This window comes from Eucalyptus grandis, chromosome 6, assembly GCF_016545825.1.
Source record: "Eucalyptus grandis isolate ANBG69807.140 chromosome 6, ASM1654582v1, whole genome shotgun sequence".
NCBI lineage: Eukaryota > Viridiplantae > Streptophyta > Magnoliopsida > Myrtales > Myrtaceae > Eucalyptus > Eucalyptus grandis.
Window position 1 is genome coordinate 45,593,618 of NC_052617.1, and position 16,697 is coordinate 45,610,314.

General features: G+C 41.7%; 1 pseudogene; it reads left to right on the forward strand.

The window, feature by feature from the left end:
• The first annotated feature begins 2,030 nt into the window (after positions 1-2,030).
• On the forward strand, positions 2,031-4,445 carry LOC104427879 (annotated as a pseudogene).
• The last annotated feature ends 12,252 nt before the right edge of the window (positions 4,446-16,697 follow it).

A 16,697-nucleotide genomic window follows, 5' to 3' on the forward strand; every position in this document is an offset into this window, starting at 1 on the left:
GAAAAATTTAGTTTAATTCAAAATTCAAATTCTTACTTAGGTAGAATCAATTTAATTTGGTCTGCTAAGTATGACTTTTTCATCTTCAAATCTTCAGCGTGAAAAGGTTCCATCTTCAAAGATGACCAAAGATGACTCGTCTATTGTTCATTGTTATATTTTCTGATGTGTTGCTATGATTTCATTATCATCTATCATTGATCTTCTTATGTTACTAAATGAACCGTTCCTTTATACTTCTGATCTTCATCCACATGGATCTCTAACTATCTTGACTAGCACGCTACTCAAGACGTGATTTAGACCTGCTCTAGATTCCCTAGTGACGGTTATCTTTGGTTGAGGATCTACCTTAACTCAATATTTAACATTGGCACATACTTCAAGATGTCTCGTACTTTACTTGAATTCTGCTCACTTGGAAACTCATGATCGGCGAACTCCTAGTAATTAGACATTCTATCAATGGGCCTAGTGGGTCAATTATATTATCATAGCTTGGTTTCGGCCGTTAGCTTCTCTACGTTTGGGCTCAAATTTGGGACTTGGGGTTAATACAAACTATTTATTCCACCCTGGGCATATGAGACCATCAAAGCAACAGAATATGTTTTCAACATAAACATATCATCAAATCCTGGCATACGGCAAATAAAAAGTTATTGTTTCCCCGCTTGTCACCATTAAGTACACAAATATGAGGATAATCCATTCCATAGAGGTTTTGCTTAGTAATCACGCATATTCAATTGGTATTAAAATTTAGCAAAGACCATTGTGTTCGGAGGCAGTTAGACCTAACTTTACTTAAATGTCCACATCAATGAATTATGGGTCAACTTAAATAATATTAACTTTTCACATCACACTCAAATTTCCAATATGAGAGATCTCTTATACAACTCATATGTGTACATGCACAAACTTGTTAGATGCATTCTTTCTCAATCTAAGTATCCTTCTATATTAATATATCAATTTGGATTTGCATTACAATAAGTTCTGAGTCAAGTTTACATTGCATCAAATCTCTAATATGGGATCTTTCACACATGCGACTTCACACACCAAATTCGTTCTCTAAGATAGAATTATTAGGCTTTACTCCTCCATGTACTAAGGGTGTGTTTGGTAACATTTCTTTTTCGAGGATTATAAATAGTTCTTTTTTATTTCTATTCCACGGATTTCTATGCCCTGGATTAGTTTCTGAGTAAAACATGTTTAGTAATTGTACAATTTTTTTATTCCTAGAATAGAAAAAAGAACAAGAATGTCTTTGTACGACCCACAAATTTTTCTATGATGTAGAATTTCTTTCAATTTTTTGAGATTTTTATTTATTTATTTTTCTCTCTTCTTCTTTCTCCTCTAGCCAATTGTTGGGTGGCGGCCGGCAAACGGTGACTGACAATGGTGATAGGGGCAGCAATTGGTGGTGATGGTAGGCGACGAGTCTCTGCTGACTGATTATAAGAGGAAGAAGAAGAAAAGAAAAACAAAGAAAAAGAAATAAAATAACTTATTTCTAGAAATTATTTTTGGGAACAAGTTACTTTTTTCTATTTTTATTTCTATTTCAAATCTATTATTTGCCCACTTTTTTTATTTCAGAGAATAGAAAAATTAACTGAAGATATTAAACAAAATCTCTATTTTTTTTTTTTTATTTCAAGGAACAAAAGAACAAAATGACAGAAAAATTGGAATGTTGCCATACAGATCCTAATACCATGGAAGAGTCATTCATGATATTAAACCCTCGGCTGAAAATTGTGGGGGCATTGTCCTTCCCTCCATCCTCATCTTGTTGTGATGCTTCCTCGGCCACAGTTTCGCATCGGATTGCATTGGTAATTGACTCGTCCATTACCTACCCGAGACGGCGAAACATCATAAATTCGCGTGAGTGGACGTCTTGGTCTACTTCAGCCATTCGCTGAAATGGCGCAAATGGCGTACAAAGACGGGCAAATTACAAAACTTTACGTTACTGACAAGACTTGGAGCAATTAGCTAATTACACAACAGAGGAATGATAAGACTCGGACCAATCAATTGAGGGTTTGTTGGGGGTGCACAAGTTGGGACATTGACACTTGAAATTGCAACGAGATTCGATTGAATGCTGTGCAAATCGGTTGGATCATTATTTGAGCTTCGAATGATCTCATCAGAGTAGTGTATGCAGCTAATTTCTTCAGCCTCTAGCCATGTTATTCGTGATTGCTCTGGCGGTTTCCCTCCTGGCAAACACAGCACCGACTCATGAAACTGGCGATTTCACGTACAGTGGTTTCCGGTCAGCGAATCTGAGCCTAGATGGTTTAGCTGTGCTCACTCGCAATGGCCTCCTGAAGTTAACCAACGTGACCAAACAGAAGGTAAGTCATGCCTTCTACCCAGACCCCATCACGTTCAAGAACTCATCCAATGGCGCTGTTCACTCGTTCTCCACCACATTCATCTTCGCTATAATTCCTGAATATCCAACTTTGGGCGGTCCTGGGTTCACCTTCGTGATAGCTCCTCGTAGAGAATTTCCTGGAGCTAAGCCTGGTTTTACTTTGGTCTCTTCAACGAAACGAACAATGGCAATGCCACGAACCACATTTTGGCGGTGGAATTTGACACGGTTCTAAACACTGAAATACAGGATATCAACGAAAATCATGTCGGGATCGATGTCAATGGGCTAGTCTCCATACAATCTTTCCCTGCTGGATACACTGAAAACGTCATCCAAGGCTTCAGAAACTTGACTCTGATTAGTGGTAAAGCTATGCAAGTTTGGGTGGATTATGATGGTGTGCAGAAACAAATCAGGGTCACATTAGCTCCGGTCAATGTTGACAAACCAAACACTCCCCTTCTGTCTCTGCCCTTCAGTCTCACGCCGATCTTCGAGGAGACCATGTACGTTGGGTTCTCTTCCGCAACCAGTGGGCTCTTAACTTCTCATTATATCCTCGGATGGAGCTTTAAGGTAAATGGACAAGCTCATAGGCTTGATTTGTCTCAACTTCCTAGATTACCCCATGAGAAAAAGAAGCAGAAATCCGTTCTTCTCACTTCTGGACTACCTTTCATATGCTTGTTCTTTCTGTCAATTCTAGTCTTTGCTATGGCTTATGCAATTCGAAAAAGAAGAAAATTTGCAGAGGTTCTTGAAGATTGGGAGCACAGTACGGTCCGCATCGGTTCAAGTACAAAGATCTCTATGTTGCCACAAAGGGGTTTAGGGATCAGGAACTATTAGGAGCTGGTGGATTTGGTAGGGTTTATAAAGGGTTATTACCCACGTCGAAAACTGAGGTTGCAGTGAAGAGAATTTCTCATGAATCAAGGCAAGGGATGAGACAGTTCATTGCCGAGATTGTTAGTATTGGTCGGCTTCGTCATCGGAACATTGTGACACTTCTCGGATATTGCCGCCGGAAGGGTGAACTGCTGCTGGTTTATGACTACATGCCAAATGGAAGCCTAGACAAGTACCTCTATAACCAACCAAACGAGATCCTCAATTGGAGCCAAAGATTTAGGGTGATCAAAGGTGTCGCATATGGCCTCTCTTATCTCCATGAAGGATGGGAACAAGTGGTGATTCACAGGGATATCAAAGCTAGCAACATCTTGCTTGATTCAGAACTAAATGGGAGGTTAGGAGATTTTGGGCTTGCAAAACTATATGATCACGGTACAAATCCTCAAACGACCCATTTGGTGGGAACTCTTGGATATCTTGCCCCAGAGAACACTCGAACTGCCAGGGCCACCACGAGAACAGATGTTTTTGCGTTCGGGGCGTTTTTGCTTGAAGTTGCTTGTGGAAGAAGGCCGATTGAGGCTCGGGAGGAGGAGGACGTGATATTGGTGGACTGGGTGTTTTCTTGTTGGGATAAGGGCAACATTCTAGAGGCAAGAGATCCGAATTTAGGGGTGGACTTTGTGGCGAAGGAGGTGGAGCTAGTATTGCAACTCGGATTGTTGTGCTCCCAATCTGAGCCAACTGCGAGACCAAGCATGCGTCAAATAGTGCAGTACTTGGAAGGGGATCTTGCGATGCAGGAGTTATCATCTCTTGGTATTTCAAAAAATGGATTGACATTTGCGTATCACGAAGGTTTTAGTAGGTCTATCATGTCTGATCCATCTTCATCGGACAAGGCATTTTCACATATGTCTTCTGTCGCAGATTCTCTCCTCTCTAGTGGAAGATGAATCTTGAGCTTGTTATATAAATTAAAAGCACATTTCATAGATCGAAGTAATTATCAAACTAGTGTTCTTATGCATCAAGTACTCGTAGTTTGCAACTTGTGAGTATATGTAAACAGTAATTTAAGATTCTATGGATTGAACCGATTTCTGCAGTATATACTTACATGTTATTAGGAATGTATGCATTAACTTAAATTGCCTCCTTTGGTTTTCCCTTTCGGTCAGCCTCCAGAGTATAAGAGCAAGTCCACCTTTTATAAGGATTATTACTTTTTTTTTTTTAATGCTTGCGTGATATAACACGCGAATTTTAAATTGACACGTGAATTTTTTATTCATAGGGAATTTAGTAACACAAGTTAGGGTACCGACAGTTGAAATTGCATTAGTTTTGATTTGATCCTAGGAGATTCAAACGATATTTTCTCAGTAGTGTGTTCAGCGAATTTCTCCACTTTCTGAACATGTTCTTTGTGATTGATCTGGCAGTTTCTCCCCCGACGAACTTCGTACTAGCTCACGATACCAGCAGTTTCACGTTTCCGGTAAGCAAATATTAGCGTATGTGGTTTAGCCACATTCATTGGCAATGGCCTCTAAGAGTAACTAATGCAACCAAACAAAAGCAGTCATGCCTTCTACCTTGACCCAATCAAATTCAACCACTCATCCGGTGGATCTGTGTACTCTTTTTCCGCAACTTTCATCTTCAATGTCATTTACGAGTATCCACTTCTGAGCGGTTACGGGAACGCTTTTATGTTAGCTCCCGATGGAGAATTTCCCGGAACTCTTCCTAGTAATTACCCTGGCCTCTTGCCACAAACCATAATTTGACACAATCTAAAACCATGAATTCCATGATGTCAATGATAACCACATCGGGATCGACACCAATGGGCTGACCGAACTCCGTAAAATCTGCCCCTGCAGGATATACTAGATGTGCCGGTGGGGTCTTCACAAACAAGAGCCTGATTATTGTTGAAGCTATGCAAGTTCCGGTGGATTATGAAGGTGCAAAAAAGCAAATCAATGTCACATGAGCTCCTAGCAATTTTGAGAAACTAAAGACTCCCTTTTATCTCTGTCCATTGATCTGTCCCCGATCATCAAGGAGACCATGTACGTGGGGTTCTCGTCCTCAAATAGCTCGTTAGTAACTTCTCATTACATCCTTGGAAGGAGCTTTAATGTAAATGAACAAGGTCAGAGTCTGGTTTTGTCTCAGTTTCCTAGACTACCCAAAGTGAGGAGGAGAAATCCTATCTGCTGGCCGCTGGTGTGGCTTTCATGTTGTTGTCCTCTCTATCAATGCCTATATTAAATGCGGTTTTATCTGATAAGATGAAAGAGAAAATTTGCAAAGATTCTAGAGGACTGGGAGCATGACTACGATCCTCCTGGGTCCAAGTACAAATATTTCTATGTAGCCATTAAAGGATTTAGGACCAGGACCTATGATGAGCTGCTGGATTTGGCCGCTTCTACAGAGGATAGGTGTGATCATGGCTCAAATTGGGCTAGTCCAGCACCTAATCAGGGACCAACCTTGTAACATTCTCGATTCCGACCTCGTAAGGATCGGCCGTAAGGTCTTGAATGGATTGACCATGGGCTATTGCCCATGGGATTATCGTTCGATCGAAGGAAATCAAGGATCGGTCATGGTCCGATCGATCGACCGACCGATCGACCAACCGACTAGTCACGAAATGGTCGAGGTGTCGGTCATGAATTTTCTACCGACCATATCGATGGGATATGATCACCAGCTCATAAGATGATTTTTGATCACGAGGATTAGTCACGGGATGATTTTAGATCGGCGAGATGGTCATAATCGGTCATAGTACCCGACCGTGGATGATTCAACCCGGCTATGCATCGATATATGGTCGATCCAACTTGATCAAATGTGATTGTCTTCCGACAAAAAATGCATCATTCCATATTTAATTCTTAGTGATTGGAAAAGAATCTTGAATTGGTGATGTCCAATCATGGATTGGTAATGCACCAACCATGATCCATACGGATGGATTAGGTGCTGACTAGAATGAGCTCAGGGATAGACCCGGCTATTCCGTCACTAATTCTAAGGTCAATGAGTGTCTTGGATTAGTACTAGGCCATGGGTAGCCTTAGCATTGGCCTTGAACCGATCCAAGTACAACCGACCATTTTGGCCGACCGACTGTCCAAAGGAATGGTTCGGGCGAGCATCGGGCGTTATGGCCGAACCTTGGGTGTAAGTGATTCGGTTTTTCGAGGTGTGCCTAATGATCCCTTCTCCAGCCCCAAAATCAACTTGGATGATAGAATTCTTTAGACTGCCTTATTGAGGAAGGAAACAATAAAGTAGAGAAAATTCTAGAATACCTTCATTAAATGAAAGAGATGAGGTGTCCATTGACATTTCAAATGTCATGATGGTGGGCCAAAATATCTTGGAAGTTCTAGAAAAAGTGGCACAAACATGGACCAATCAAAAATCGATACACGAGCTCTCATTAATGACTGAATGTTCTAGAATTGCCGAGTTGGTAACTATGGTACAATTATTATCAAACTCCATTAAATGGTCATTAAATACGGGGTATAGATGGACTAATGGAAGAGTGAAAAACGGGCTATCATCGATGACGCCTATAACCTAGAATGCCAACCAAGATCTTTTAGCTATGCCACCTCATTCTTTTAGGTGCAATTAGGCTTGCCAATTAAGGACTTTAGGTGGGACATTTGGAAAAATTAAAGTGGATCATTTGGCTTGGTAATGATGGCTTAAGATTTGCCTTAGAGAAGAAGTTGGTGACTCATGAACTTAGGTGTCCTCTAGAATCTTAGGTTATGATGAGCCTAAAAGATAGCCTTGGTGAACAAGGCAAAGGCCAACTAATCAAGAGAGGACATTAGGCATCAAAGGGGCTTATGTGTCCTTTAGGACTATAGGCACATCATGAGCCTAAATTGAGCCCTGGAGAGCGGGTCAATAAGTGGTCCAATAAGAAAATGACAAGTGTTCTCTTAGGACCCTAGGCATGCTACCTTGCAAAATAGGCTTGCCACCTTGATGGCATAACCGTGCCGCTTAAAGAAATGTGATTGGGCCGCTTGGATGAGTAATGATGAGCTTGGTGCCTATAAATAGGAGGAGCTCCCATTCATTTCCACCATTTTAGTCCACTTTGCCAATGACGCCCACCCTCCTCCTCTTCCTCCTTTCTCTCAACCTTGCATCACTAACCTTTTAAGCTATTCAAGTTAGTTCTTGAGATTTGCCAAGGTAAGTAAGATCCCTATGTGTCCTCTAGGGCAGTAGTCTCTGTCACGTCCCGATCCTCGGGCATGCGCCCATCCCTCATATGGTCGATATAAAAGTGACGTCCCAGGACGCATCGCCGACTCTTTCATTTTAATACGCATGCGAAAGCATATAAATAATCTCCAGACAATAAAATAATGTGATAGAAAAGTAGAGCTATATTTTTCACAACTGAAAAACCACAACCACACTTTTATACAAGCAAACCTCATAGAATACTATTAACAAAGTAGATCTATCACATATCAGATCACAACTCAAAGTTTGTAAAATAGGATGGGAGTTTCAATCCTCATCCACGTCATACTCTGGATCCTCCTCCAACTCTTCCTCCGGTTCCTCTTCAGGGTCCTCCCCTTTAGGCTCTTCCTCAGGTTCCTCTTCCTGCTCACCATTCTCCCCTTCCTCTTCGCTCCAACTAGAGTCCATGGCCGAATACACGGGAGTATCAAGGTCACCCTGGAGCTTAGGGTTTTTGGCATCGATCACCGCTCCTTCCTTGGGGTTTGTAGTCCCCTTTCCGAATGCCGCTTCTTAGACATACAAAGGCACATCCTCTTTCGGTATAGGACCCTCTCTTCGCCTATCCTGATAGTGATGATACCATGATCAATACTTGTGGGGCACCAAGCCGTCTCTACCCACATCAACCCAAACAGTGGATTTCACCAAAACATACTCTAGTCCTTCCGGGTGGGGGTGTATTGGGAAGTGATATCTTATCTCGATGACCTTTTCGGGTATACCAAAATGCATGGGAGGACGAGGAGGTAGAGGTACTGCCATCTAGGAACTTGAAATGTTGTTCCATAATGGGGTGAGACTACGTCTCAGCAAGTTCTAACCCCTTAAGACTCGATTAGGAAGCTAATACACCTTAGGGCTGCCTAAGTACAACACGAGTCATATGACTTTTCAGTTTCATCCTGCAAATCAACGTTATTTACAGATGCCTTATATCACATCAATCAATCAATTCATAACATCAGATCAAATCATTGATCAATCAACCTAGTCGATTATATGTCAATCAGACCATTTCCCGATTATTTTAATCCGTACTATGCATTTTCTAAGATGATATATCTAATCACTGAGCCACGTGCATTCTTCAAGGTGATGTACAGGTCACCGAGTCACGTGCATTTTCCAAGATGACATACCTAATCATCGAGCCACGTGCATTTTCCAAGGTGATGTACTCAGTCACCGAGCCACGTGCATTATCCAAGGTGATGCACCAACTTAACAAGTCACGTGCATTCTCCAAAGTGATATACTTCTTCACCGAACCACTTTATATAGCCCATCAAAATATTGTTGGCGCTGTAGACTGACGCTCGGTTATTTTCCAATCAATTATTGATATTAAATAATTTAAGAATAACATCCTAAAATCAGAATTAAATCAATTCAGCATAAATTAGAGCTCACATAAATAAACGGACTGCACCATAATAACTAGCATAAAATTCCGATTAAGTCGACTATCCTGGCCTAATTTTAGGAAAATAATTAAATAATTAAATAATTACAAAAATATTAAATAAATGCCAATAAATCCAATTTAGGCCCGTAATGCCTAATTGGACATTGAAACAGACCCGAGAAAATTTCCAAGGTTCGTTCAACAAATATTAGAACATGTCTGTTTTACTAATTGCTACAACTAACCACCTAACATGCATCGGTAAATCACTAATTTAATTACTCTAATATAATATATCCACATAATCACACTTAATAAAATATAATTAACCCTAATCATCATTAGCATACTAGCGAGGATTAGTGAATTAAACTCACTTGTTTAATGAGCGGGTTGGTGCAAAACGACGGGAACGTCGCGGGGCTCGACTTTCCTCAAGGCGAGCCTAGCAACCGAGACTTGGGACCAACTCAAAACGGGCCACAAAGCTACTAGAAACCCACTGAAAAAGCTCTATGTTTTAGGCTGCAAACAAAGAGAACAAAGGCTGAACAATGCAAGCAAGACCGGTGAAGGCAACGGCAAGGCCCAGCGGCTAACAACACAAACTCATGGCGGCCGGAGGGGCTCACGGCGGCCTGTTGGGATGCGAAACAGCCCGCTGGACCGGCGGAGAGGCTGGGATGACGACATGAGGGAGGCGGAGACGCGCGAGCAATGACGGGCTAGCATGGTGGCGTGGGCGGTGTTTCGGTGGCGGTGGCTATGTGCGACGGCTCTAGGCTGTCCGACGGCATGCTGGCTAGTCTACCTTGGCTTGCTAGTGGTCGAACAGGTTGGGAGGAGGGAGGATGGCTGGCCAGTTAGCCTTGGAGAGGAAGAGAGGCAAGAGGGGGGCCACCATGGTCATATTTTTCCAATCCCTTGTCTCCTTTGACCATTCATGGCCAATTATGATTCCTTGGCTCTCAATGGGCCACCAATGCTCACCCGCAACTTTTGAAATGGTCCATTTTGACTAGGCAATGGGAAGTTACGAATTTCAATAATATTGGCTTCAATTGGACATTTGTTCCTTCTCAAATCAATCTCATTTGGCCCTTATAAATCCAATTAATACCTCAATGATCAAATTGGTATTTTTCTTCACCAATTAATCCACCTCACATCCCAATTGCGCGATCAAAAATGATCCTCGGCTTTTTCTTGGCAAAAATGGCCCTAGGACGACTTTTTCCCAAAAGGTCTCAGGTTGTAGAAAAATATTCTAAGACTGAGTCCGTTCCTAGAATTTATTGTGACATGACATAATATTCAATTGTTGAAATCGGATTCAAATTCGCGGTTAATTTCACTCGGGTGCATTTTTAGCGTGACCTAGGCTACTGAGTAGGTTTAAGAAATTTTTAGGTGCAAATGACCGGTGGTCGGTTTTCTTCAAGCCCTAATAAACCCATTCGACACATTGGTGAATCTCAATTGTCATGAAAATCTTGATGATTCAAATACGGACACAAGATACCAAAATGATAGAAAAATCAGTATAGTGCTAGTTGACGAGAATTTTCCAATTTAGCTGTATCACCCACGATTAGCCACACATTTCTGTCGAACTGACCTATCTCTGATCTCAAATCGATTTTTAATTGTGCCGTAATGACCTATAAAGATGAGCACGGTCGAGAAACCAATTCCTGGTCGAATTTTCAAATCTATTGCCTTAAAATTCCTTAATGGTTTTCCCAGATAGTCTAGTTATCTCAAGAGTGATCAGCTTTGAGAACAGCCCTATAGGCATGTCGATGAAATGCTCGATTTATTCAATAGAAAATAGGATTGAAAATCTGGAATGTCACAGTCTCCATTGCGAGTCTAGTTAGGTGTTCACATGTCAAGCCGTGGGTAAATATTGGATCTTTTACATGGTTTTACTCATGATTATGTTTGAACGTGTGCTTGAGTCATTCACATCCGGAATAAAGCCGAGGTTCACTTGGGTTAAGTTCATCGCAAGACAAGGCCGCCTAAGCTATAAGGCCTTGAATTGGCATAAATAGTGTACCGGTTCCAAGTCTCGCTTGGAGTAGGGATCGCCCAAGGACAAAAGGTCTTAAATCAATATTGAAGCGTGTCGATTCTATGCCTTGTTCGGTACGGGGATCGCCCTAAATCCATGAGATCTTGGTAAGGCACTAAAGGGTGCCAATTTTGGGTATTTGATTTGGTACGGAGACTTTGTGTTTGCCGTTGAATCAAGCCATGAGCCAAGGGTTATTCACGGCACATGGTATGATCACATCGGGTTGAAACTGAGGTCCATCAAGCTTAGGATGTTCACCTAAGCGAGGTGTACCAAGCCTCGAGGTCTTAGATCGATATTGAGGTGTACCGTTTTCGAGCCTTGTCTAGTGCGGGGATTAGCACTAAATGATTGATTCAAGTTATGGATCAAATATCGATTTCGACATATGTATCACGAACGAATGAGCACGCCTTCAGGCTATACATGTGTCGGCTAAAAGAAAAGATAAGAACCGGCTTGTGTGATGTATTTATGCATGCACTTAAAGAGGAAAAAAGCGTCTGTCGCCACACAGCGTTGGCAACGATGCCTTGTTCATTGAACGAGATGCCCTGGTTGCGCCAGGATGCCTGGGTTTGAGCCTAAATGCCTCGGGTAAGTTATCCCCAGGATGCCCTGGTTGAGTCAGAATGCCTAGGTTGAGCTTGGATGCTTTGGTGAGCTGGCACCAAGATGCTTCGGTTGAGCCAGGATGCGTTGGTTGAGCAAGGATGCCTAGCTTGAAGCTAAATACCTTGGATGAACTAGAGGGCCTAGTTGATTTAGAACGACAGTGAATGAATTTGTATAAGTGTTGGTATATGCATTAGTATGATATGTTGAGATATTTATTGATAAGCCAAAGGTAAGTATGCATTGAAGCATGTTGCGATGGACATTTGCATGTAATTAAGGGTAGTAACAAGTTTGCTATCGATATGCTATCGACACTATTTGCGAATCTTGTACTCGCTAGGTTTCGATGATGAGATGCTTTCCTAGTAGAGAACTAGGAATTTTACTTACCGAGTTTCCCCAAAACTCACTCCCTTATCATTCAGTCTTGTAGGCATGAAAGTCTGAAGTCAGTGTTGGGAGTTGCAGTCACGCTAGAGGGGATAGGAATTCCCTTAGCTTATGTGGAAAACATATAGTGTGATGCAAAAAGAAAAGAGGGCCCATAGAGAAAATGGCCTGAAAAAGCATTATTATAATATAAATCAGTGTGTTTTGTCTGATGTATGTCCCAGTCTTCTAGCTACTGTTTATTCGGGGAGTTGTTTATTCACATTTCCGCTTGTATATGATAACGAGATAAAAAGAATCGGGACGGCGACGAGCTTGAGACGTCACGAAAATAACCCTTGTCACTTGTGACCTTAGAGATGGAGTTGGGGTTGTGACAAACTTGCACGATATTGGTCCCCAATTTTTGGGATTGAGAACCGACTTGATCAAGCTTGGGACCAACGGAATGACTCTATGGGTTCGATCCAGTTCCAAGGTCAATCCGGGATCAACTAATAATTTTTTTGTTTCATTTTTTATATTCCCTAAAAAGACAAACCTATTATTTTGAATTACATATCCATCAATAGGGACGAGCTGTGAGAGAAGGGCGAGTCGCAAGGCAAGTAGTGAATAGCAAGCATTGCTTACGAGTGAAGAGGGTTTCTAATTAGGCTTTGTTTCCTTTTGATTTATTGGACAACGAGTGAGGCTAGTGAAGAGAAGCAAGCGACGCGAGCGTTGAGTAGTGAGTAGCCAACGGCGAGTGGCACGGGCATTGAGTAGCGAGCGTTGTGTGGTGAGTTGGGCAAGGTTGCTCACAAGTGAAAAGTTGTTTCTTTAAATTAAAAATTGAAGAGGATAAAAAAGAAAGGAGAACAAGAGTACTGGAGGAATGACATCATTTGATGTTTAACACCGTTTAAGTTAGGGTAACACTGTTCAAGTTATGGTTTGCTCTTTAGAATAGATTTAACAATATTATATATAATATATTAGATATATTATATATATTTTATAGCCAAGGTTGGTTCAACCTCAGGATCGAAGACTAGCCTGCATAGTGTTGATTCAGGTATTTCAAGATCAAGGATTGGCTATGTCCCCCTGGGAACTAGACCAGGACAAGCAGGGTTAGGCTAGTCCAGGGTGACCCTGGATTGATGCTCACCTCTAATAGAGGGGTATTACTTACTTCGAGAACTGAGATTGCAGGGAAGAGGATTTCTCGTGAATCAACGCAAGGAATGAGAGAATTCATTGTGGAGATCGTGAGTTGTCACGCTCGAACCCCGGGTACGTGCACATCCCTCGGCGGTCGATTAAAAATGCGATATCCCAATACGCGTCGCCAACTCATTCTTTTTATCTTTCAATTAAACACATGTAGAAGTGAATTAAATAAACATCCGACCAACCATCAAACACAGGGATAGTAAAAACATGCAACCATTTTTCACAAACCATACTTTATAAACATACCAAGTTAACCCTACAGGTTCATATACAAAAGTCTGTCTCAAAAGAAACCCATAGGCAACCTACACCCCTGATCCCTCCGACTCAGGCTCGGGATCCTCCATGACACCGTCTGGTATATCGATATCCATGGGGTGACCTACCTCCCCATCCTCCATCCCAATGGGCGGTCCATCAAAACCATGCAGGGGACCCTCCCGAGCCTCGTTACGCTCATTAATGAACCATACCTTGAAGCAATGATGCACCAAATGAAAGAGGACCTCATCGACCCAAATCGTGGTCACCACTAGCATGCAAGTTTGGGTGGTCCTGGGAATAGGGAAAAAGGCCAACTCTGATTCCATTTCCCATAGATTCCCGAACCGGACTGGATGGTGCTCCATACTAAGGACCTGAAAAAGGGTTAACGACGACGGGGTGAGATAAATCTTAGTGAGTCAAAACCCTAAACCCCGATTAGGACGCAAATTCACCTCGAAGGCAGTCCTAAACACACACCATACAAAACTCATCTCGCCTCAGCGCATCCCTACATATTAGTGCATCACATATGCATTTATAAATATCACAAGTGTAATTAATAACTGGAACACATCATTTTCATCATTCAAACATTCATATGAGTCCCGATTATAAGGTAAAACCGTTATGACACGTCCCATACCGTGCCACACAATTTTGCCCCATAATCAAGTGTAACTGTCACAACCATTCAAGCATGTTCCAATTATTATGATCCATTGGCCACGGCCAACTTAACAGTCGGTGATCATCCAGCATAACCGGGCATCGTCCTGCTCTATCAGGCACGGCAACGTCTAGCACTACACACCTAGACGGCATTTCCTAAAGGAGCATTGGCCCGACCTCCACCACGACTGGCATCAATTGACGTGGGGCATCCGAACTTAATCAGGCTTCGCTCCCCCCCCTCGCAACTCTCGTCAGGTGACGGGTTATGATAGTGATCACACGAGCACATACTAGGCCAAGAACACCTTGCTTTGTGTTCAAATATCTCATTTTCAAATAATAAACTGGGCAAATTTTCTTCGTATTAAAAATCCCCGGTAAAATAATCGTGTGTGGTCACGTATTTAATCCGAACCATTAAATGTAGTATGCTCCCATTTTCAAACTCCACGATTTTATATAGTACATAAAAATTGACGTAAAAAACCGGCACCTAGTATTTTTCTAGTTAAATACCTATAAATTGAGATTTGCAATAATAATCAATCACTACCACCAAGCAATCAATTGCACATATAAGCCATCAAATTCATGTATAAATTCATCACGAGAACGAGTGTAAAATTTCATGAAACAGCTAATCCATCACTAATTACACTAATAACAATTAATTAAATAAATTGTGATTAATTAAGTAAATCCAACTTAATTGATTTAACCATGATTAATTAATCTAACCATGGTTAACTAACCTAACCATGGTTAACTAATCTAAGCTAAGTTAACTAATCTAACCTAAGGTAGGCTAACCTAACTAAACTAATCACCTAACCAAGCTAACCTAACTAAACTAACCAACCTAACTAAGCTAGTTACACTAACCTAGGATTAACTAACTAATCCTAATTAACACTAATCTAACCCCCTAAGCACAATTAATAACCTAATCATGGATTATGGAGTTAACTCACTGGATTAAGACGGCGGCGGGTTCACGGCGACGGCAGTGAAAACCCAAAACTACCGTTTCTCCAACGGAGGCCAAACAACAATGGAAACGGCCCTACAAGGCTCATGGCCAAGAGAGTTGAGCTTGGTTCTGTTCTATGATTACTAGTCTCGGCTGGACGGTGGCTGAGTTGGTGGCTGTAGGGTAAGGGTGACAAGGTTGGCGGGCTTTGGCCGCGTGGGTGAGCTGGGCGTTGGACGGAGTTAGCTGGCCGGGACAGGTGGTAAGGGCTAGACATTGGTGTTCTGGCGGTGGGTGGACTACTGGATTGGAACATCGGGATGGTGATGTTGAAGTCGCTGGAGGCTTGTGGCACAAAGAAAAATGAAATAAGGAGAAGCTGAGGCTATTTGCAGGTGGGGGTTGAATGCATGAGGGGAGAGGGAATTGGAGAGAGAACAAGGAAGGAAAGAAAGTCAACAGGAGGGCCAATAGAAAGCCTTGCAAAATATCCAACCCATCATCACTTATGCCTCCAAAGTCTTCAGCCCAACAAGTCAAATGGCCATCCAATGGCCATTTTTCCTTCATTTCCTCACAAACAAAGCCTTTTGGGCAGCCAAATAAACCATTTAAACAACCCATCCGAATTTCCTTAATTTCTTTTGTTCAAAATTGATTTTTCTGCAATGAAATATCGCCGAAAGATGAGACGATGTCATATAAATGAATCGTGACACCCTTGAACGTCCGATTCCCGAAACCTAATTCAATTTCGTGGTTAAAATCGACGAAATGTGATTTTAGTATGACATAACCTATCGGATAGCTTTTAGAGATTTTAACGCATTCGACCCGTAGTCGATAATTTTCAATCCACGTTTGTGCATCTTCGACTCGTAGATGACGTTCGATTGTCATAAAAAAATCGCGAGATTTCAATTACGTATCCCAAGTATAATATCAATAGAAAATCAATTTATTGTCGTTCAATGCGAATATCGCAATCGTGCGGAACCACCCGCAATTCGACTATGTAATTCCATCAAATCGTCTTATATCCGATCACAATTTGATTATAACGATGTCGTATTGACCCTTGTCAATTATTATGGTCGAGCAGTCAATTTCTAATTGAATTCTCTAGTATGTCACATTTATATCCCTTAATAGTCTTACCTAATAGATTAGTTAACTTGTGAGGGGTTAACTCCGAGTAAAATGACCATAGGCGCGTCAACGAAACAACCATTTCATATATTCGAGACGGGGTCGAATTTCAGGATGTCACATGAGTACCGGCTATCTTTGTCACGAGAACATCGTGGCGCTCCTTTGCTATTGCTACATCAAAAGGTAAGTGGCTGTTGGAATATGACTACATGCCCAATGGAAGCCTAAACGGGAGCTAGTATAACGAATTGAAGGCCAACATCACTTGGAGCCAAAGATTTAGAGTGATTAATGGTACTACCTATGGCCTTTATCATCACCATCAAGGTAGCAAGAAGTGGTTCAAAGAGTA